General features: G+C 35.9%; 1 long non-coding RNA gene across 1 annotated transcript in view; it reads right to left on the reverse strand.

The window, feature by feature from the left end:
- Positions 1-24296, reverse strand: part of LOC309628728 — a 339485-nt gene that overhangs the window by 72560 nt on the left and 242629 nt on the right. The window lies entirely within an intron of this gene.

Consider the following 24296-nt stretch of genomic DNA (forward strand, 5'->3'; position numbering starts at 1 on the left):
GTCCTCCGGTGCTGATACAGTTACATAGGTATTGTGGGAAGCAGATCGCTCTCACCTACACAGTACATTAGAGAGTGCTTTACTCTTTTGACTATGACACATGGGAGCGTGCATGCACTGGCTCTACATGGCCGGGAACTTGAGTAGAATCAACAGGTTTGGACAAGGTGGTACTGAGGGGTCACATATCATTTGACAATTTCATTGGACAAGCAATACTTTGGGGAGGAAACAGTGTACCCAAGTTATGAACATATGTGTTGTCCAAACCTGCCAGCAATGTATGTGTTGGCTAAATCATCAGTGACTCTACTAGGCCATTCATAAGTTGGATAGATTGTTGAATTCATGAAATTGAACTCTTTATAATAAATTTTGTTATTCAAGTCACTTTGGGTTTTTCTAATTAGGCAAATGGAAACATTGATAGATGAGTTTTGTTGATGGATCTGGTCTTCTCCAAGAGGACAATTTTGGCTTCATTTCTCCACCGGTTTCAATGTGAATAGGATACTTTAGTATTATTGTTTTATTTTAGAAAGGTAATTTTTTTCTAAAGCAATTCTCCTAGTCTAATAAACTACAATAAAGAGGAATTAAGTTTTTGAAGAAATACATTAGGTTCATGCTTAAAGCATGTTTGAAACACTCAGCCAATAGCAAAGTAGTCGTAAGACTCAATCTACATTCTTATTCCTATCCTCAAATGCTAGATTAGAATGCAAAGGAATGACAGTTAGATCAGGGAGATCATCTTTAAATAGAAAATAACTAAAAAGAGTGAAAGATGGCTTTTATGAGCTGTCAGTTTTATTCTATTGGAATGGGAAAGGGCCCTGGTGCTCTCAGAATACTGAAGGTAAGTCACTAGGTATTCACAGGAACCGAACTGGAAGGAACTGCCCTGGGCTAATTGCCAGGTGCTGTGTTAAAGTTAATAGAGTTTTATACTAAGTGCCTGATGAAGCTTCTTTAAGTAATGGATTGTCCTTTATGCCAGGAGAAATCCCGAGATGGTTTTACCTAAATAAGAGAAAGGGTGATGAAGGGCTGAGGAAAGAAGGAGAATAGGACTGTGAAATTCATGAGCAAGAAAAGAAATAAAAGCTTGAGAAATGGAAGCAGATTGAAATGTTACTTTGGTTTTCCCTATCAATAACCTAGAGTAGCTTTATTTATGTTGTAAAAGGCTAATTTCATAATTGATTTTTTATTTTAATACCATGTGACACTATTTTATAATTATGCTCCACTCAAAACAGTAATTTTTATAGTTACCTAATAGTTTTCATTAAAAGTGTTACTACTTTCTTCTGCATGATTTAAGGCTCTACTTTTACTGTGAATATTAACGCAATCATTTAACCTTAATATTAGACACATTTAAAAATAATCTAAATGATTGTTTATAAAATATAATTATACAAGCTATATTAATTTATATAAATTCAAATGTTTCTATCTAGATTAACAAATATTTTCTTTAAAATAGCTGATTAGAGGATTTTTAACTACTTTCCTATTAATTATGGTCTAAGTGTTTAATCTCATATTTCACTTAGAGTTTCTTGTTAAATAAATCAAAAAGTCATTCGTGTTTATTAAAAGGACAAGTAGGCAACCCAGAGTGGTAGACAATATGTGTCATATATACATATTTATGTACATATACACACATATATATATTCAACAAATGAATCATATCACTAACAGAAAAGACTACAAATCCATAAGAAAAGATAGACCAAGATACCTCTCCCACAGGAGACAAAATATTTGAACAAGTACATCAGAAAATAGAATATCAGAATAGCCAATAAAATATGAAAATATATCCAGTATAATCATTATGGAAATAGAAATTAAAACTGCAAGGATTTACTGCCATTACACAACCACAAAAATGACTAAGAATAAGAAGACAGATACCACTAAATCTTGGCAAAGTTATGGAGTGATTGGGACCCTAATTTGAATCTGTACATTATTTTTGGAAATTATTTAGCAGTATCTCCTAAAGCTGTGTATATGAATACCATATGATCCAGCATTTCCTTTCCTAGATATTAACTCCACAGAAATGCATATACATGCTCACTAAAAAACATGTTAATAGAGTCATTATTCAAAATAGGCCCAAAGTGGAGCTTACCCAACTGCCCATCAATAGTAGAAAGAACAAACAAACGTGGCATATTCACACAATGCAATTCTATACAGCAATGAGAATGAAGTATCAGCAACTAAAGGCAATGACATATATGAATCTAAGAAACATAACACTGAGTAAAAGAAACTAGTTGCAAAAGAATTTATACTGCATACTTCCATGTATATAAACACCAAGAATGGGCAATTAATTTATGGCATTAGAAATTAGGCTAGTGATTAGCTTTGGGTGAGGTAGAAAATAGAAGGATGCCAAGGGGTGCTTTGGGGATACTTGTCCTGGTGGCTTTATGAAATGTCGATTGAGCTGGACTGAGCTGTTTCTCAGAATTCCCTTTTCTCTGTGTTTCTAGTATAGTGGACCACAAAAGATATTAGGAGTCAGAAGTAAAGGAGCAGTCTTTTTTTTTTTTTACTCTCAAAAATTCAATCAGGCATGTCTTCATCTCACACATATTATTGCTTATCTCTTGGCTTTACGTGCCACACATATTATTGCTTATCTCTTGGCTCACCTGACTGTTGGACCTGCAATTGCTCCGCCTTCCCTGCTACTCCTCCTCAGCTTCCCCACCTCCTGAGCTGGCTTCCAGGAAGAAGCTGGTCAGCTTCCCCTGCAAGTCATTCACAGCATAAAGGTTGGAGAGACTGAGGATTGACAAAGATCCCTGTGCACCTTTGTGGCTTCCAGCCTGCCATAGCTCTCACCCACTTCATATCCATCTTACCTTCCTGACCACTTGCCCTGTGGACTTCAAGCCCCAGGCATCAGACCTAAAGACAAGAGCCTTACGGAGACTGTTTAACCAGTTCACACAATTGGGAGAGGTCAGTTCCCTATAATGGATCACAATATATTTAATTGATCACTGTCAGATGCATTGGTCAAGTTTTTTTCTTGATCAGCGTGTGTATTATGCAGGTGTATTCAATTTCTGAAAATACATCTAGCTATACATTTTTGATTTGTATACTTGTCTCTATGAATATCATAATTTAATAATGAATTATTTGGAAGTTCTGAACACTTATTCAGGATAAAGCACCAACCATCATAATTATTTACTTGCATGAGAAATGGAAAATATGTCATCCAATATACTTTAATTAATCATGACCGCTATATAAGAATCTTTATAGGAGAAAAAAGTACCTCTCTCTCTCTCTCTTTCTATACACACACACACACAGTCTATAGTTCCATGCATATTCACTGGGTTAAATTTCTGAAATCAATGTAAGTTGCACATATCTATTGTAACTTAATATTTATTTTCAGAATTAATAATCACAATATATCAAATGGAGTTGGCTTGCTATTATTAAACGCACAATTAAAACAACTTTTTAGAAAACCAAGTTTTCAAGATGACCTTTAGATGATCAATAGAGAATATGGATACTTTGAGGTCATCATTATTATTGCAGAAGTCTTGGTGCCAAGACGCTCTATCAGCAGGAATAAAAAGGGAAAAGGAGCAGGGAAGAGGAGGAATGGCAGTAAGAGAAGAAATTGACAAGTTGGGCAGAGCTTGCCCTTGATGTGAGCTGTAAATTTCAAAACTTCCTGACACTGAGAGGTTTCATTCAGGAAATAATAATCATGAAGATCCAATCTCTCTGTTTATTTATTTAGAAGGTTCCAGGGGGGTAGTGAAGGCTTTAAATCGTATAAATAAGTTGGAGGGGGAGTCAAATAGAAAACAAGGAAGGATAGAGGAGGAAGGGAGAAGAAAAGAACTCATGAGAACATTAGATATCACTTTGTTAATTTAGAGAATGGGCAACCAAGGTATAGCATGTGAGGCTTGGAAGCATGCCCTAATCTGCTGGAGAAGATTCCAGCAGGAAGCTAATCGTTTATGGAGTCACTACTATGTGCTGCTTAGTTCATGTAGGTTAACTCTTTAATGCTTCTGATTTTTTCTTCCTACCCACCCCCAATACACATGCACTTGACATCTGTGGAAACAGAGGCTCAGATATATTGAATAACCAGTCCAAATGACTCTGGGTCAAAAATGGAGCAAGTCCCCAAATGAAGTTTAATGTGACTTGAACTATCCTGTTCTTTCCACTACAGCACAGAGCATTCGTGACTCCAGGTAAGTTTCAAAGGTAATACTCACAGGGAGTATAAAAAAGAAAAATCTGGCAAAGTCTGCTTATATGCCCTGGATCAGCTGCTTCATTGTTAGAAAAAAATATGCCACATTCTGTTTCAAAAGCAGAAAATCTCAGCCCCTGAGGCTTCTGCTGTGCTTCTTGATCTGGTCGTGATATTGCTGCAAAGGACATTGTATGCTGCACTGGAGCAGGAGAGAACCTCAGCGATTAACAGCCAGTGGTTGTGATACTTTTCTGTAATTTAAAAATCTTCATACATCTCACTGTAGTGTAAAATAGAAAGTTTATATTGTCTGCAGTAAAAATTTATCATCTGACATATTTTAAAAGCTGATTTTACATCCAGGTTGGGGCAAAGAAATAATCACTTAATTTCTAGTGCTTCCATCAACTTTCCGTTAACTATGTTGGTTGTGTCTCCTTAGACATTTCCTCAGATCTAAGTTATCAGGGCAAACATTTTTTTAAAAGACCAAGAGTTGTTTTTTGGTAAACTATCACTGAAATTTTTTACTTTGTTGTTTAACCATCTTTCCTCTGTTATTTTAGAAGTGTGTGTATTTCAAGTTGAGCTCTTAGAAAATAATGAACAGAGTCCTAATTAAGAACCTGAGCTCAGGAGTCAGAATAAATTGCAATTCAAGCTCCACCAATCATTAACTGTGTGATTTTGAACTTGTTACTTAACTTGAGTGTCAAAATTAAAATGAGGGTCTTATCACAGTGCTGTATGGGAATTAAATAAGCAAGCGCATATGATTAGCCTACGTGTTGGATACATTTTAACTATTAACAATTATTTTAGTGAGAGATGTTTGGTTGTTTACTCATTTTTTTAAAAATTTCCTTCACATTATGATGCTTTGACGTCTTAGGGGCTTACCTGGCCTGGGAGAGACTGCTCCTCCCAGGGCTAGCTAATTCTTAATACCAACTTGCCTGGAACATGCCTTTCATCTGCAAACCAACCAACCCCCAGTCCATGCCCCCAGCCACCTCCTTTGTGTAACTCTCATCCACCTAGCCGATATTTCCCCTGCCCTAAATCAATGCAGGGCCATGTACCAGACAACTAGAGACCACTCCTGTAGCTGAAAGCCCAGCAACATTATTCAAATGAGCACTACGACACCATCCGCCTGCCCTGCTGTGCCTTTCCCTGGGAAAATACAGTAAATGCTCTGGGCCATGTTTTCCCCTCCTTCCTTCTGTCTTCTGACTAAAACTGGTGCTTCCCCATGTGACATTCTTGGCAAATGTGATTCATTCTTCTTTCATTGGCACCTCAGTGATACGTCTGTGTTGTCACTCAGTTACATTCATAAATTAAAATGCTGCAGATACAACAGAGACGTTTACTCAACAGTTGTGCCCTTTTTCCCTTTCTTATGTGGCTCAGCTCTGTTCAAGCAGCAATGCGGACATCCCCAGGGTGTGGATTGTGATTAGTTTAAACCGCTTATGGTAAATTCATTCTCCTTAATTAGCCTAAAGGTTGATGTGTGATCCAGTACTGGCAAGGGAATGCAAGAGAAAGGGTACTAGGAGGAATTATGGAAAAACAGGACTCTCCCTGGGAAAAGAGAAACTTAAAGGGGAGAAGACTGTAATTTCCTTCGCTTCCCTTCTTGCTTTGCCTACTGTTCAATGAGGGCCCAAAGTCTGATATTATAGCAGATCTCTTACAATGAGGAGAGGCAAGTCTCTAAGGATGTCAGAGGAGCTGGATGAAAGGCCTGAGTCCTTGCTGACACTGCTGAGTCACGGGAACAGCGGCAGGACAGCTTACTTCTGGACAGCTTCTTAAGTGGATTATACATACCTGCCTGTGTTTTAAGGGAGGACATCCTTATATTCATTAATTGTGGAACGTTTATACTGCTATCATCAAGAGCAGCCTAATGGAGACAGTTTTCAAACCTGTATTTACAAAATATATTTTGAAAGCCTTAGAATGTTTTAAAAATCTACTGACTGTCTCAGTTAACAAGCTACAAGTATGAGGAAATAACAACAACAGGAATCTGCGAGATCATATAATATGCTCATAGCTTCAGAGAAGATTCTGTAAGTCATACATAGGAGGTAGGAGGGGATTTCTTCCTTAATGTGATGGATCTGCAGCATCCAAACCACTCACTTCTTATGACGAAGTTCACTAACATGACTATTATATATTGTACATGTCATTTTAAAACAGAGTTTTTCATATTTGGGTTTGGCACATCAATACCAGTAAAAAATTGTGTGTGTGTGTGTGTTGTTGTTGTTGTTAGAATGTGACATTCAGATTGAAATGCAAGTTTCTCTTTGGCAGAAGTGTCAACTGTGCTTCCTCTAATTCTGTTAACCTCTATTTAGCATATATAATGTGCCAGTAGATGCTAAATAATTTTGGATATATCCTGTTGTTTAAATCACACAACACTAGGAAGTGTATATTTTTGCTATTTCCATTTTTATAGAGGAGGAAACTGAGGTTGAAAGATGACAGGTATATCCAAGGTCACCAGGCTAATGAGCAATAAATTAAGAAGTGTAGTCTTCTGAACTGACCACAAAGTCTGAGCTCCAAATCAACATAGTTTACTGTGATATTGCTAGACCAAATTAATTCCTTCTTTTATGCCATGAAGTACATTTGAAAATCAGAAAGTAAAAGGGATGAACTAGAATTAATAAAAAAAAAAACTCACAATAGTAAGGAGTTGCAGTGAAACAAGACCTCTAATGCACTGCTAGAGCAATTGTAAATTGGAGTGAATTTCCTGGAGGGAAGTTTGCCAATACCCCAAGAGTATTTAAAAATTGTACGAGTAATAGTTCTTCTAGGAATGCTTATTTGGGGAGTAATCAGAGTTGTCTCAGAGTTTATATAACAAGATATTCACCAACAGAAGTACAAATAAGTACAACATGGCACATTTATACATCTTAATATAGTACTTAAAGGTATTTTCATATAATTAATGATATTGGTAAAAGTTTACTAAACAAAGCAAAGTTTAAAAAATAAAATATGTCTCCATTTATATTTTTGTGATGTATTGTCAATATTCTCAGTTTGTATACTTAGAATATTTATATATGTATATATATAGAGAGAGAGACAGAGAGAGGAGGAAGAGACAAAGAATGACAGTTGACAAACTTAGATGCGCGAAATTCTAATTTCTCTTTAATTCCATTTTATTTCCATTTCTAAATTCTATCGTAAGACATTCATTTTGACCTCAGTTCTTGTTATGGATTCCTCTCAGGTCATATCTTACATATGTGCCACAAATCTTGGCAGACTTACACAGTCCAGAGGCAGAGTGGAGGGTGGTGCATGGGGATAGAGTTGAAGTATGGCTGAGGACTGATGTACCCAGACCCTAATATCTACGAATATCCTGACTATGCTGATGTGGCCTCTATCTATTCTCTCGTTTGAGAGACAAACTCTTCTGTAACTTTCTCCAACTTTAGATGTAGGAAAGGATCAAGGAGTGAGGTTGTCTTTTATCAGGTTATACTTTGTTTTTTAACTCTGAGATTTATTTTCTTTGTGATTATTTGTTCTTTTATTAATTTATTTTAGAAATTTAGAATTCAAAGCAAGGTCCTTAAGGAAAATTGCAGACACAATTTTTTTCCCCAGGTATTCTGGAAAGTCAGAGAAATAAATTTCATCAAAAAACTTCCCCCTGGGCTTCCCTGGTGGCACAGTGATTAAGAATCCGCCTGCCAATGCAGGGGACACGGCTTCGAGCCCTGGTGCAGGAAGATCCCACATGCCGCGGAGCAACTAAGCCCGTGCGCCACAACCACTGAGCCTGCGCTCTAGAGCCCGCGAGCCACAACTACCGAAGCCCGCGCGCCTAGAGCCAGTGCTCCGCAGCAAGAGAAGCCACCGCAATGAGAAGCGTGTGTACTGCAACGAAGAGTGGGCCCCGCTCGTCGCAACTAGAGAAAGCCTGCGTGCAGCAACAAAGACCCAATGCAGCCACAAATAAATAAATTAAAAAACAAAACAAAACCTTCCCTCAAACAAAAAACTACACTGACCTTCTCTTTATTTCCTCTACCATCCTCCAAGTTCTGTATTACTTTGAAATTCTGTCTCATCGAGGTCCCCTGATGTTGCTGAGTTGTGATTTCTGAGAGTCCATTTCACGTCTCAATATCAACTATGCAACAAAATTATGAGCACTGTAAATATGTATGGGCATGAATTTATCACATCTATCATCAGTTCTTGATTGTCAATTTGTTTTGCACAATCCCAGATAGGACTCTTCTGTATAGCAGGTAGGAAATTCAAAAACTAGAAACACAAGTAACTAATTACTCGCCCAAAGGCTTATATTGCCAGGCTAGTAGAAAGATTGACTTCAGATCTTCTTAGTTCTCCTCTAAATTACACTATATTTCTGGGCTTTGGTCGTTTGCCTTCTTTCTTTTCTGGATCTGTTCTATTGATGCCTCACCTTGTACTCACAGTCTTAAAGATCAGGGTGCCATGGCAACTGCCTCCACCACTGCCCAAGTACAACTCCACCCATCTTTGCATCCACTGATAAGGAGAGACCAATAAGCAAGGCCTGTGATGGTTCTACTTTTCCTTTTTTCTTCCTCAGTGGCTGCTTAAAAGGGCTAGAAAACACTCCCCAGAACTGCGTGATTGTGGGGGCCCACAGAGTTACACCCTATAAGTACAGTGAGATAAAAGACAATAAAGAAATGGCAGATTAATTGCTCAATCCTCCGTCACTCTTTTTCACTAGCAATGAACTGTTTTGAAATGCAGTAGTTCCAAGCAGCCACTTGGGAGATACCCCCAAGTGTCACAGGAACCAGTTGTGTTTTGATGTTAAGCTGTCACCAGCTTGGCGATGCATCACTTTGTATTTGCTCTCCCTCCTTCCCTAGCTCACTCCCTTTACCCCTTATTCTTATTTCCCTAGCAGTGTACCCTGTCAAATAATTGTTAGCAAATAAGCTGTCTGCCTCAGGCTCTGTTTTTTTGTGAAACCCGGATAGTGTGTTTATTCGTGGTGAATTTGTCTGCCTTCTCCATATACATGCCTAAAGGTAGGGTGTGGATCATCTCTGCTGTTAGGATACACAAATCTTCCCCTTTTCTCCCTTTCTCAGACTCTTTATCTATCTGTTCTGACTTCTTCCCCTGGGACCTGGGCCTTTTGTTCAAAAGACAATTTCTGTTGATCAATCAATTCAATGAACAAACTGCTATAATAAACAAAAGGAGAAGGAAGAGAAACAATGAAGAATATATCAACATTTTTTTCCCTGCTACTAACATATGCAAACAAATAGAGACATAGGGGAGAAGAAGTAGAATTAAAGGAAAAAGAAAATATAGTAAAGTATCTCCTCTAGCTAGTAGGATAGAAGTTAATATTTTCTTTTTTTTTTTCAATTAGCATTTAAGTACAACAATAAAATTATCTATCACTAATTTTCCTATATTATTTTGCTATGTTATGAGACAGGAACTGGCGGAGAAAGGAAATCAATAATGGAGTCCTAATTATGAAGAAAATTTTGATGAAATAGGAGGAGCAAATAGAATTATACACAAAAGAACAAAGAATGAATAAAGAGGGTTGAGAATAAAGGAAAGTTCTGGAGTGTGGAGTGTTAAATCTCATCCTGAAATACCCTCACAAACCAGAAATACTCTTTTTTTGCCCACCACCAGAGCCTCCCATCAAGCCTCTTAGATAGCCTCAACCACCAGAGGGCAGACAACAGAAGCAAGAAAAACTATAATCCTGCAGCCTGTGGACCAAAAACCACAGTTACAGAAAGATAGAGAAGATGAAAAGGCAGAGGGCTATGTCCCAGATGAAGGAACAAGATAAAACCCCAGAAAAACAACTAAATGAAGTGGAGATAGGCAACCTTCCAGAAAAAGAATTCAGAATAATGATAGTGAAGATGATCCAGGACCTTGGAATAAGAATGGAGGCAAAGATTGAGAAGATGCAAGAAATGATTAACAAAGACCTAGAAGAATTAAAGAACAAACAAACAGAGATGACCAATACAATAACTGAAATGAAAACTACACTAGAAGGAATCAATAGCAGAATAACTGAGGCAGAAAAACGGATAAGTGACCTGGAAGACAGAATGATGGAATTCACTGCTGTGGAACAGACTAAAGAAAAAAGAATGAAAAGAAATGAAGACAGCCTAAGAGACCTCTGGGACAACATTAAACGCAACAACATTCGCATTATAGGGGTCTCAGAAGGAGAAGAGAGAGAGAAAGGACCAGAGAAAATATTTGAAGAGATTATAGTCGAAAACTTCCCTAACATGGGAAAGGAAATAGCCACCCAAGTCCAGGAAGCGCAGAGAGTCCCATACAGGATAAACCCAAGGAGAAACACGCCGAGACACATAGTAATCAAAGTGGCAAAAATTAAAGACAAAGAAAAATTATTGAAAGCAGCAAGGGAAAAACGACAAATAACATACAAGGGAACTCCCATAAGGTTAACAGCTGATTTCTCAGCAGAAACTCTGCAAGCCAGAAGGGAGTGGCATGATATACTTAAAGTGATGAAAGGGAAGAACCTACAACCAAGATTACTCTACCCGGCAAGGATCTCATTTAGATTTGATGGAGAAATCAAAAGCTTTACAGACAAGCAAAAGCTAAGAGAATTCAGCACCACCAAACCAGCTCTACAACAAATGCTAAAGGAACTTCTCTAAGTGGGAAACACAAGAGAAGAAAAGGACCTACAAAAACAAACCCAAAACAATTAAGAAAATGGTCATAGGAACATACATATCGATTATTACCTTAAACGTGAATGGATTAAATGCCCCAACCAAAAGACATAGACTGGCTGAATGGATTCAAAAACAAGACCCATATATATGCTGTCTACAAGAGACCCACTTTAGACCTAGGGACACATACAGACTGAAAGTGAGGGGATGGAAAAAGATATTCCATGCAAATGGAAATCAAAAGAAAGCTGGAGTAGCTATACTCATATCAGATAAAATAGACTTTAAAATAAAGAATGTTACAAGAGACAAGGAAGGACACTACATAATGATCCAGGGATCAATCCAAGAAGAAGATATAACAATTATAAATATATATGCACCCAACATAGGAGCACCTCAATACATAAGGCAACTGCTAACAGCTATAAAAGAGGAAATCGACAGTAACACAATAATAGTGGGAGACTTTAACACCTCACTTACACCAATGGACAGATCATCCAAAATGAAAATAAATAAGGAAACAGAAGCTTTAAATGACACAATAGACCAGATAGATTTAATTGATATATATCGGACATTCCATCCAAAAACAGCAGATTACACGTTCTTCTCAAGTGCGCACGGAACATTCTCCAAGATAGATCACATCTTGGGTCACAAATCAAGCCTCAGTAAATTTAAGAAAATTGAAATCATATCAAGCATCTTTTCTGACCACAACGCTATGAGATTAGAAATGAATTACAGGGAAAAAAACGTAAAAAGGACAAACACATGGAGGCTAAACAATACGTTACTAAATAACCAAGAGATCACTGAAGAAATCAAAGAGGAAATCAAAAAATACCTAGAGACAAATGACAATGAAAACACGACGACCCAAAACCTATGGGATGCAGCAAAAGCAGTTCTAAGAGGGAAGTTTATAGCTATACAAGCCTACCTAAAGAAACAAGAAAAAGCTCAAGTAAACAATCTATCCTTACACTTAAAGAAACTAGAGAAAGAAGAACAAACAAAACCCAAAGTTAGCAGAAGGAAAGAAATCATAAAGATCAGAGCAGAAATAAATGAAATAGAAACAAAGAAAACAATAGCAAAGATCAATAAAACTAAAAGTTGGTTCTTTGAGAAGATAAACAAAATTGATAAGCCATTAGCCAGACTCATCAAGAAAAAGAGGGAGAGGAATCAAATCAATAAAATCAGAAATGAAAAAGGAGAAGTTACAACAGACACTGCAGAAATACAAAGCATCCTAAGAGACTACTACAAGCAACTTTATGCCAATAAAATGGACAACCTGGAAGAAATGGACAAATTCTTAGAAAGGTATAACCTTCCAAGACTGAACCAGGAAGAAATAGAAAATATGAACAGACCAATCACAAGTAATGAAATTGAAACTGTGATTAAAAATCTTCCAACAAACAAAAGTCCAGGACCAGATGGCTTCACAGGTGAATTCTATCAAACATTTAGAGAAGAGCTAACACCCATCCTTCTCAAACTCTTCCAAAAAATTGCAGAGGAAGGAACACTCCCAAACTCATTCTATGAGGCCACCATCACCCTGATACCAAAACCAGACAAAGACACTACAAAAAAAGAAAATTACAGACCAATATCACTGATGAATATAGATGCAAAAATCCTCAACAAAATACTAGCAAACAGAATCCAACAACACATTAAAAGGATCATACACCACGATCAAGTGGGATTTATCCCAGGGATGCAAGGATTCTTCAATATACGCAAATCAATCAATGTGATACACCATATTAACAAATTGAAGAATAAAAACCATATGATCATCTCAATAGATGCAGAAAAAGCTTTTGACAAAATTCAACACCCATTTATGATAAAAACTCTCCAGAAAGTGGGCATAGAGGGAACCTACCTCAACATAATAAAGGCCATATATGACAAACCCACAGCAAACATCATTCTCAATGGTGAAAAACTGGAAGCATTTCCTCTAAGATCAGGAACGAGACAAGGATGTCCACTCTCACCACTATTATTCAACATAGTTTTGGAAGCCCTAGCCACGGCAATCAGAGAAGAAAAAGAAATAAAAGGAATACAAATTGGAAAAGAAGAAGTAAAACTGTCACTGTTTGCGGATGACATGATACTATACATAGAGAATCCTAAAACTGCCACCAGAAAACTGCTAGAGCTAATTAATGAATATGGTAAAGTTGCAGGATACAAAATTAATGCACAGAAATCTCTTGCATTCCTATACACTAATGATGAAAAATCTGAAAGAGAAATTATGGAAACACTCCCATTTACCATTGCAACAAAAAGAATAAAATACCTAGGAATAAACCTACCTAGGGAGACAAAAGACCTGTATGCAGAAAACTATAAGACACTGATGAAAGAAATTAAAGATGATACCAACAGATGGAGAGATATACCATGTTCTTGGATTGGAAGAATCAACATTGTGAAAATGAGTATACTACCCAAAGCAATCTACAGATTCAATGCAATCCCTATCAAATTACCAATGGCATTTTTTACTGAGCTAGAACAAATCATCTTAAAATTTGTATGGAGACACAAAAGACCCCGAATAGGCAAAGCAGTCTTGAGGCAAAAAAATGGAGCTGGAGGAATCAGACTCCCTGACTTCAGACTATACTACAAAGCTACAGTAATCAAGACAATATGGTACTGGCACAAAAACAGAAACATAGATCAATGGAACAAGATAGAAAGCCCAGACATTAACCCACGCACCTATGGTCAACTAATCTATGACAAAGGAGGCAAAGATATACAATGGAGAAAAGACAGTCTCTTCAATAAGTGGTGCTGGGAAAACTGGACAGCTACATGTAAAAGAATGAAATTAGAATACTCCCTAACACCATACACAAAAATAAACTCAAAATGGATTAGAGACCTAAATATAAGACTGGACACTATAAAACTCTTAGAGGAAAACATAGGAAGAACACTCTTTGACATAAATCACAGCAAGATCTTTTTTGATCCACCTCCTAGAGTAATGGAAATAAAAACAAAAATAAACAAGTGGGACCTAATGAAACTTCAAAGCTTTTGCACAGCAAAGGAAACCATAAACAAGACGAAAAGACAACCCTCAGAATGGGAGAAAATATTTGCAAATGAATCAACGGACAAAGGATTAATCTCCAAAATATATAAACAGCTCATTCAGCTCAATATCAAAGAAACAAACACCCCAATCCAAAAATGGGCAGAAGACCTAAATAGACATTTCTCCAAAGAAGACATACAGATGGCCACGAAGCACATGAAAAGATGCTCAACATCACTAATTATTAGAGAAATGCAAATCAAAACTACAATGAGGTATCACCTCACACCAGTCAGAATGGCCATCATCAAAAAATCTACTAACAGTAAATGCTGGAGAGGGTGTGGAGAAAAGGGAACCCTCTTGCACTGTTGGTGGGAATGTAAACTGATACAGCCACTATGGAGAACAGTATGGAGGTTCCTTAAAAAACTAAAAATAGAATTACCATATGACCCAGCAATCCCACTACTGGGCATATACCCAGAGAAAACCGTAATTCAAAAAGACACATGCACCCGAATGTTCATTGCAGCACTATTTACAATAGCCAGGTCATGGAAGCAACCTAAATGCCCATCAACAGACGAATGGATAAAGAAGTTGTGGTACATATATACAATGGAATATTACTCAGCCATAAAAAGGAATGAAATTGAGTCATTTGTTGAGACGTGGATGGATCTAGAGACTGTCATACAGAGTGAAGTAAGTCAGAAAGAGGAAAACAAATATCGTATATTAATGCATGTATGTGGAACCTAGAAAAATGGTACAGATGAGCCAGTTTGCAGGGCAGAAGTTGAGACACAGATGTAGAGAATGGACATATGGACACCAAGGGGGGAAAACTGTGGTGGGGTGGGGATGGTGGTGTGCTGAATTGGGCGATTGGGATTGACATGTATACACTGATGTGTATAAAACTGATGCCTAATAAGAACCTGCAGTATAAAAAAACAAACAAAACAACTAATACTAAACTTTCATTGGGTTATTTGTATGGAAATATGTTAATATAAATGTTTCAGACATTACATGAAATTTCTAAAAATCTTATATTTGTATTTGTATGGAAATATGTATGGAAATATGTTAATATAAATGTTTCAGACATTACATGAAATTTCTAAAAATCATATTTGTATTTGTATGGAAATATGTATGGAAATATGTTAATATAAATGTTTCAGACATTACATGAAATTTCTAAAAATCTTATATTTGTACTTGTATGGAAATATGTATGGAAATATGTTAATATAAATGTTTCAGACATTACATGAAATTTCTAAAAATCTTATATGTTCTGGTATAATGTTATAAGTAATAATCCTAGTTATTACTTTAAAATGTATATCTCAGAAATAACTAATTTTCTTGTCAACTGCATTATTATGAACTGTCATCAAATCTTTAACCGTGGTCATTTTTAAGTCTTTTGTCATTTACAGACAGTTCTGGGTGTACTCTGATGATTTTGCAAATATGTTCCTATAAAAGGGTTTCATCTTCAAGAAATACATGGAAAAGACTCTGACAAGTACAGGTTTCTGGTAACGGACTGTACTGCTGAACTGAATGAATAAGCATTTTCAGAACTCTAATGAAAAACTGATGAACTCATAAAAGTGCTAACAAAAGATCAAGACGAAAAAAAAAATTAATTACATGGGACTGAGTGAACTGATGAGGATGAGTATAATTTTTGTGACTTTCTGTCTGAATTTAAAAAAAAAAAAAAAAAAAAAAAAATTCCACAAGGACTCAGAGGCAAAGAATATACAAATCAATTTTCACTGCAAAGTAAAGGAGCTGTTACAGTGGAGGATTACTGGACTGAATGTCAATACTATGACATAGTATGAGTGTGTTTCATGTTTGGTAATTGCAATCATTGTTGCTTTTGTTGTGGTCATCCATGTACAATGCTGGGTGTCAGTCGATTTATCTCTTGTAAAAATAAAATACAGTGTGTGTGTGTGAAAAAAAAAAAAAAAAAAAAAAAGAACAGTAAGGAATGCTGAGCAAAGGTAGAGGAATTACCCTTAGATAGAAGGAAGAAATCTCTTCCTTAGATAGAAGGAAGAGTGAAAGAAGGAAGGAACCCATGGAAATAGTGAGGAATGGAATGGAAAACAGAAGAAAGTTAAGGCAGTTCATTTTTGCTGTCTTCTACTTTCTTGTGAAATAGGAGTTATCATCTGCTCCCCTGTATTCATCAGTAGCACCAATTAGCAAAATATATCATTATCATCCAGCTCAAGAAAAGACCAAATGATAGCTTTAGAATGGGGCTGGTCACCAGGAAGACCAAGCCATGATTAGAAGTTTGGAACTTTCAGAGGTGAAAGGGGCCAGAGGAGTTAATAATTGATAATGCGTCAGTGAGGAAGCCTCCACAAAAATCCCCGAACTATGGGGTTTGGAGAAATTCTGTGGTGAACACATCCATGTCCTGGGATCATGGAACACCCCAACTCACAGAGACAGAAGCTCCTCTACTCAGAACGCTTCCAGATCTTGCCCAATGTCCTTTCCATCTGGCTATCTATCTGTATCCTTTATCATATCCTTTACTATATAATAAACCGATAAGTATAAAAAAAAAAAAAAAAAAAAAAAAAAAAAATACTCTTTTTTTTTTTTTTTAAACTTTGGGTTTATTTATTTATTTATTTTTGGCTGTGTTGGGTCTTCGTTTCTGTGCGAGGGCTTCCTCTAGTTGCGGCAAGTGGGGGCCGCTCTTCATCGCAGTGCGCGGGCCTCTCATTATCGCGGCCTCTCTTGTTGCGGAGCACAGGCTCCAGACGCGCAGGCTCAGTAGTTGTGGCTCACGGGCCCAGTTGCTCCGCGGCATGTGGGATCTTCCCAGACCAGGGTTCGAACCCGTGTCCCCTGCATTGGCAGGCAGACTCTCAACCACTGCGCCACCAGGGAAGCCCCAGAAATACTCTTTTATCAGCTTTCTGAGCATCCCTTAACCCTGTCAAGTGGACACATAAAATTAACCATCACATTATCTACTTATATTTATTTGTAACACATAATTAATAGCTTTGTGTGTACAATACCAAATTGATTTACAATCTGCAAGTTACCTGTATTTTTATACAAAGTCCTTATAAGTTTCCATAAGCTTCGCCTATGAGCAGGTTGTGACCTTATGAGCACCTGGTCCAATCTAGGTATATTAGTTTGCTAGGGCTGCCAGAACAAAGTACCACAGACTAGGTGGCTTAAACAATAGAAATTTATTTTCTCACAATTCTGGAGGCTAGAAGTCGAAGATCAAGATGTTGATGATGTGCTTATTCTGAGAACTCTTTCTTTGGTTTATAGATGGTTGTCTTTTGCCATTGTCTTTGTATGGTTTTCCCTCTGTCTGTGTCTGGGTCCTAATTTCTTCTTCTAATAAGGATTAGGACCTATTCTAATGACCTCATTTTAACTTAATTATCTCTTTCAAGATCCTGTCTCCAAATATAGTTACGTTCTGAGATACTGGAGGTTAAAACTTTGACACATGAATTTTGGGGGGACATAATTCAATTGTAACACTGATGTAAACTTCTGGCTTCACAGTTAATGAGCTATAAACTGATAGGCAAGTTATTGATACTTCATCTCCTCAATCCTCAGTTTCATTATGTACACATTTGAAATAAGCAAGTGTGATAGCATGTTGTAAGGAGGAAATGACAAAATATAAACCACTCCATAAAGTACTTGACATGTGTTAAATAGTCCCAGATCAAGATGTTTTACTTTGATAAAATCATTTAAATAATAACTGCCCTTATTTAAGATTTCTTGTGAGATTTCCTTCTTGGTCTTTTCTTTAACTGTGTGTGTTATCAGAAAACTGGTTTTGTTTTCATTTTAAAAAATAATTTTCTGCAGCTCTTTATGTATTTTTGTCAATGTCCCAATACTTTTATGTAGATTAACCTTATTTTATCAAATTAGATTGATTTTAGAACTTATATAACATATAATATGAATTACATAAATACCAAAATAAATAACTGATCTTGGAGAAATTCGAGTTCATCCAGGGAACAGATAAAATTTAGATGATTCTGATTAGTATTTTCAGTACCTTTTTTGTCACTGCTAGTGTTTTCAACATTACTGAGCAGCTGTTATGTATAAAATATCAACTCTATATATAAAACATTCTTTCTCCTTTCAAAAAGCCTTCAAGGAAAGTAGTTCATTCTTCTCTTTTTAGATGAAGAAACAGAAATTCGAAGAGTTTAAGTAAGTGGTTTAAGTTCACACAGCTATTCAGAAGAACACCTCAATCTAACCTCATTTATTTTAGACTCTGTAGCTTATCAAACTTTGTTCTTTTTATAACAAAGTATACTATCACTCACTTGGTATATGTGATTGATTTAAGGCTTTTCATAGCAATGTATGCTATCACCCACTAGGTACATGTGATTTATTTGAGAACTTTAAGCTCTGAGAACTTAGAAGACTCATATCTACTTCAAGTAAATTATGGAGTCTCTTGAACCAAATAAACAACTTGGCATTTAATTCCACTCTCCTCTAAAGGTTTAACAAACTTTATATTTTGCCTAGTTAAACAGTATAAATATTTTTGACAAGATTTCCCACTGGATAAATAAATTTCCTTCCCAAGAGAATTTTATGTCACTGTGTTTCAAAGACAATTTGGAGCATCTGCTTCCACTGCCATTTATTGCATTCGCATTGTAATATTGAAAAATGCTCTTATTATTCTTGTGCCATTATTGAAGATCTCCAGAGATTTAAAATAGTATGTACATCTTGATATAAAAAACTTAGGACATGCATTTTATTCTTTCCCTCCTTAAAATCCAAAGTACGCAAAACAAATCAAATGCAGATCTTAGACTTTTGTGAGAAGTGGAACAATAATGAACCAGGGACTTTGACTCATTTCTGAAAGATCTAAGGTAGTTGGTTTCCTGTTGATACACCAGGGCGTAATTGGCCACAACAGGAAGCAGAAATTGGAGAAGTCGATGGAAGTGGAATTATTTGTTCCCTGTTGAACCCTAGAAACACTCCAATCTTGGAGTCAGTCAATCTAACAAGTGGGAATGGGCTGGTTAAATTTCCTACAAATAACAAGGAGTGGCATCAACAACTTTGGCCTGCAGGTTAAAGCAGATATTTCCTTTCTAAAGAACTTGGGCATGATTGAATTCCTAAGTGAGTATAGGTACTTTAGAGTCAAGCCATGTTTATTTGGGGAACGCATGCTGGGGGGTGGAGGGAGCATGAATCTGTGTGTCCAGGCCACACAGCTTTAAGTGAAACCAGTCAATCAACGTGTCTCACAGAGGCAGAAGTCAAGCTGTACATTCAGGGGAGAGGTCAAATGAGTAACAGAATTTCACAGTGTAAGAGCAATCCAATCAAGCCCTTAGAATAAACAAGCCGTGGTTTGGTTTGGTTTTTAAATATGGAAAGAAAAAATTGTTTAATTTATGCATATGAGGAAATTCAGTAACATGAAAGATAACTGGTTTTAGAGAAACCTAAAATCAACCAGGGAACAGATAAAACCTAGATAGTTCTAATTAGTATTTTAGACAGATTTATGAAAGGTAACACCCATAAAATAAGAACAGTCTACTCTGGGAAAATGATAATCAGAGACCAGAACAGCATTTTTGGAAGTTAGGGTTGTACAGTAAAATATCTAGTTGAAAGTCTGGAAGAAGAATGCTAGGGAATTCCTCACCATGTAAAGTAAAGGGAGGGAAAGAAAAAAAAGAAAAGAAAAGAAAAGAAAAACAATGGACAGTATTTGAAAAGAAATTTTAAAATGAAACTACCTGGAGGAATAACTATGAAGTTTTCAAATTTTCTAATAGATGAGCCAGAAAGAGAAAATTGTTTTAAAAAATGGGAGAAATAATCAAGAAATGATTTTAAAAATTCCCAGAGTGGAAAAAAAGCAAAAATCTTCAGATTGAAAGATCTCACTCAGTCCTAAACAGCATACATCATAAAAAAATGATAAACATTTTAACACATTTTTCTGAAAATTTAGAACACGAAACATAAAATGTTTTTTAAAAATTAATAATTTATCTGTAAAAGATAAAACTCAAGTATTCTATCAGACTTTTCATCAGCAACGCTAGCTTTTAGAAAATAATGGAATGTGAGCTTTAAAAATTTTTTGTGGAAACATGATATATGAACTAGAATCAAGATCCTGAAAAGCAATTATTCAAAATATGAAAACTAAGTACAGTTCCAGAGATAAGCAATTAGAACACTGATGTATGCTGTGATCTGAATATACAGAAGACGATGGTATTATGAGATGTGGCTTTTGGGAGGTGCTTAGGTCATGAGGGTGGAGTCCTCATGAATGGGATTAGTGTTTTTATAAAAGAGGATCCACAGAAATCCATAGTCCCTTAACCATGTGAGGATACATGGTGCCAGCTATGGGCCAGGAAGAGGGTCCTCACCAAAATGTGACCATGCAGGCACCTTGACCTTGAACTTCCCAGACTTCAGAACTGTGAGAAATAAATTTCTGTTGTTTATAAGCTACCTAATTTGTGGAGTTTTGCTATAGCAGCCTGAAAAGACTAAGACAATGTAACCTTTGCACAGAGGTGAGAAAGAGAAAAGAATATATTCTATCAAAAGGAAAACAGATCCAAGAAAGAAGACCACAGAAGTTGATATAATACAGGAATATAAGGAAAGGAAAGCCTTGAGAGAAATGGCTCTATCTCAGAATGAGCCTCACATTTGGAGCAAAATATCATCACGAAAAAGAATAGATGTGATGTTTTTGTTTTTAATTAATAGAATGTGTCACAGACTTTGCTATAGTATCCCCTAAGATCTTCTCTTTCAGAAGTTTTACCTAAGTACATGGAGGTGAAGCAAAAAATTATATTAGCTTCTTTGCAACAAACTCTGGTCATACAATTAAGTTCTGGACACTAAATGACAAATGAAGTTATAATAGTATTAAAGAATTTTATTGTGCTTATTATTTTACTGTGTCAGGTACTATTCCAAATGCATTATAAATGTTAACTCATTTAATTCTCAACAGCACCCTTACGAAGTAGGTACTATTATTATTTAAATTTTGCAGATGAGAAGAGCTTTAGCATCTTGCACAAGTTAACACTAAATTACTGAAGTTACATTATATGTGCAACTTCTTGGTGCTACACATGAAAGTCAAGGATCCTAACCTCCTCTTCTTGGCTCTTCCCCTCCCAGGGGCTGGAATGTAGATATTACACTAGTAGCTGGTACAGGTCTCTTAGACTGCAAGATGCAAATCTAATCATGAGGATGGAAGAGGATCAAGACCAAAAAAATCTGAGTCCTTAAAACATGGAGGTAACATACTAACCTTTGTTTCTTAAGAGTAAACTATTAGTTAAAAAGAAATGTTTCTATTGTTTTAAAAAAAATACTGTTATTTTGATTATTGTCAACAGCTAAATTTGCATCATAACTAGTAAGATATTAAGAATATGGATGTTAGCAATATTACAATGATGTGATTCTTTTGTCAATAAGAAAGAAAAACAATTACAAATTTCAGGAAAAAATGTTGAAGAGTCATGGGGCAAACATAAAGCAAGCTAAAATACAGACTGATCTTTAACAATATACAGAATGTAACAGTTTTGGAGGGGGATTTGTCCTTGACATATAAAAGCTATTCCTATTTGCATCAAAGAGCACATTTGAATGACAAGGGATTACATTATGTTTATTTCTCTACAGGTCCAATCACATTAGTGGTTTTCGGTAATACAGAGGACACTCAAAATAATTTTATGCTCTTCTTGAATGTCTAGACTTAACCTGTAAAGACAGCATGGGTCCAACTTGTTATACTTTTTATATAATATTATACCCCTTGCCAAAGTAAAAACAAAACAAAAAAGTAGCTAGAAAAATTTGAAAAGTAAAGGAGCATACTACAGACTAAGAGAAATTGAGTGCAAATTTCTGCATTTTACTTAAAAAGAAGCCAAGATATCTGCTTGCAGTTGATTTAACAAGAGAAAAAGGCATAAATATTTTACATAAAAGATTAATTAATAAGAGAAATTAAGAAAAATCTTACTAAGGTATTTAAGAAGGGGAAATAGGATTTATTTACAGTTCTTTTTTCGTAGTAGGGTGTTAATTGAATATAAGTTGACAAATCAAGAAATGGAGTTAATGTATTTAATATAATGTGATGCAGGGAATTAATGGATAAACCAAGAAGCTGAGAAAGCTAAACTCTGTTTCCTCTGGGCAGTGTCACTAGGGATAAAGCTGACGCAGACTTTTGTAATATTTCTTTTTTATTATGTACATATATTTATGTTATAATAAAATAGTTTATGAGGCAGACATCTCATGTTTTTAGTTGTTCCAGTTGGTAAGAGGTCTCTGCCAACATAAAGTGCACTGTACTTACCAGGGATCTCTTCCTGATTTTGAAAAATTGTGATAATTCACCCTCAGTTGTTCAATCAAAAGAAACCAAACTAATCAAGTCTTCTCTTTAAACTACACAAAGCAATCTTTACATGTCAGCTACAGAATTTCTTAAACTTAAATGCTGAAAAAAATAGCTCAACTGCAAAATGAGCAGCAATGTCCTTGCTATGCTTTGTTTCCCTGCAAATCTTGTTGGGGTGAATTCTAGAGACTAGTGTATTTGAGAAACGTTCCTGGAAAAAAGAATTGCCATTGGTATATTTAAACAATTGGCATTCATAATATAGGAATATAATTAGTGTTTTTAGTATTTCAATCAAGCTTGATGTTCTTGATTATTAATTAGACTTACTTTTAAAAAACAAAATTAGAAGTCAAGTGTCAATTTAGAGAGAACAGGAACTTTCACTTTCCTGTTGTGCATTTATAAAGTAATTGTTTATTTCTTAAAGCTTTTCCCAAGGATGCTGGTATTCTTACAATAAGCTGGTACAGTAAATTGATATTTAAATAACATTTTGTTAGTTAAAATAATTAATTATTAAATATTAATTGATACTTGCATAATCATCAATGGTGAATGACGAGCTATGCCTCTGTAACCCATACACAGCATTTATAAAGTGGTTAAACTTGGACAATTATACAACACTTAAGGTGAATGGTGTCAGTTTTTTCTATATTCTAGGGGGTAATTTTTAGTTAGGCCTAAACTACTGTCATTATAAATTTAAAAAATTTTTGTTGTGGTATAATGTGCCTATGGAAAAGCGCATGTACACTAAATATATAACTTGATGAATTTCAGTCAATATTTGAAAGGGACAGTGCTGACATTTGTTGTTCAATTTCATAATAACTGAGAGTTCTCTACTGAGAGAAAGTAATTAGAATAAAATTGAGATCCCTAAAATCACAAGTAATTTCAACAGTATGATGGAAAATGTTTAAAAAAGTGTGTTATATACAAATACCCTGGAAAAATGATTTGACAAATCATTGTATGCTGTGAAAACTGAGTTTTTTAAATAATAGCTTAAATATAGAGTTTTATGTTAAAAAATAAGTGTTCGTTTTTCTGGTTGAGGTGGGGAGGTTGAGAATGTGAATAAATTCTAATCTCTTCTATTTGTAGACCTTTTATTTTTTTTATTTTATTTTTAAAATTTTTTTTGAAAGACTTTCTTTTTTTTTAAACTGTGATTTTTCTTTTTTTAAAAAAATTAATTAATTCATTTATTATTTTTGGCTGCATTGGGTCTTCGTTGCTGCGTGCGGGCTTTCTCTAGTTGCGTCGAGCGGGGGCTACTCTTCCTTGCGGTGCGCGGGCTTCTCATTGTGGTATCTTCCCTAGTCGCCGAGCACAGGCTCTAGGCACACAGACTTCAGTAGTTGTGGCACGCAGGCTCAGTAGTTGTGGCGCACAGGCTTAGTTGCTCCGCGGCATGTGGGATCTTCCCGGACCAGGGCTCGAACCCATGTCCCGTGCATTGACAGGTGGATTCTTAACCACTGTGCCACCAGGGAAGTCCTTGTGGACCTTTTAATACAATGATACTTCAGGGAGAAAAAAATGAAAAGATTGATTTAAGAAGTCTCAAAACTTTTTCAAAGGTATTTTTCAGTCTATGTGATGGAAAGTTAGAAAGAAAAAAAAGAAAGAAAG

This window comes from Balaenoptera borealis, assembly GCF_965194805.1.
Source record: "Balaenoptera borealis genome assembly, chromosome: 5".
Taxonomy (NCBI): domain Eukaryota; kingdom Metazoa; phylum Chordata; class Mammalia; order Artiodactyla; family Balaenopteridae; genus Balaenoptera; species Balaenoptera borealis.